The sequence below is a fragment of the Corticium candelabrum genome, chromosome 8, assembly GCF_963422355.1.
Source record: "Corticium candelabrum chromosome 8, ooCorCand1.1, whole genome shotgun sequence".
NCBI classification, from domain to species: domain Eukaryota; kingdom Metazoa; phylum Porifera; class Homoscleromorpha; order Homosclerophorida; family Plakinidae; genus Corticium; species Corticium candelabrum.
This window is the reverse complement of record NC_085092.1, coordinates 7067551-7068663: the sequence shown is the minus strand read 5'-3', so window position 1 is coordinate 7068663 and position 1113 is coordinate 7067551.

Below are 1113 nucleotides of genomic sequence, written 5' to 3'. Positions count from 1 at the left end.
TTTGGTGGCACAGGAACTCCCCCGTAATTCCCTGAACTCCCTGTGTACTCCTCCATAGTCAGAACTTCGAGCTGGCGTTGAAACTCCCCGGAGGTAGACTCTTCACACAAGAAGACGGGCGACGCCCTAATTAATTAGTGATATGATATGATATATTTGATTCACAAAGCGTAGGCGCCTCGCGTTGGTAAATAACACTTCCAACGGAGTTTTCAGACCGTCTACTGAAACGCCGAGTCCTATCTATACAATACGTATTTGTTGAAGCCCTAGCTGTCATGGAAGTAAACATGCAAACTTCCTAGTAGTTTAGATTACGTATATAGGCCTGGTATAGGTAGTCGTCGTTTTGCGATCGTGATCAAGACAATTGAAATGTACAGTCTAGGTATGCACTCAGTTCCGTTGTAACGACAGTGGTATGGTATTTACTGACATAGAAATTGATATCAGCAAACATTTACTATCAACAGTGTTAGATGCAGCACAGTGTAGTAAAGGATTGATTGTATGGGACGTGTGAATAGTTGACTGTAGATGGCATTCAACTCCTGAAGGTGTTTCTTGGTTGTCACGTAGCACACAATCCCTAGCTACAATACAAAAGGATGTGGCGACGGAAGTTCATGAAGCTTTTTCGTCGCCATTGGTCACTTGCACGAATCGTTCTTAGACTCATCTGTAGTCGGACACGGAAACGATTTTTTAAGGTAGGTCCCTATCATGAAACGTGGTCGTGGGCAAGCCTCGTCCTCAGACTCTCTCGCGCCTGGAATTGTTATACGGGCACCGGACAAGACTAGCGCGAGAGAGTCTGGGGACGCGGCTAGTGTACACACACATAGACACACACACACACACACACACGCACGCACGCACGCACGCACGCACACACACGAGCTTGCCATATAGGACCACGCTCCTTTCTGTTGTGCGACCCGGATTAGAAGCCTCGCTACGCTCGGCAATAACCATAAAGATACAGATACTGCACTGGTATCACTGTACATGTCTCTTGTTGGAATGAACTAAAATCTATAGATTGTAAGTTGTAACATGCATATGTGTGTGTTATTTGCAGAAATAAATAAAATAAATAAATAATCAAAATTA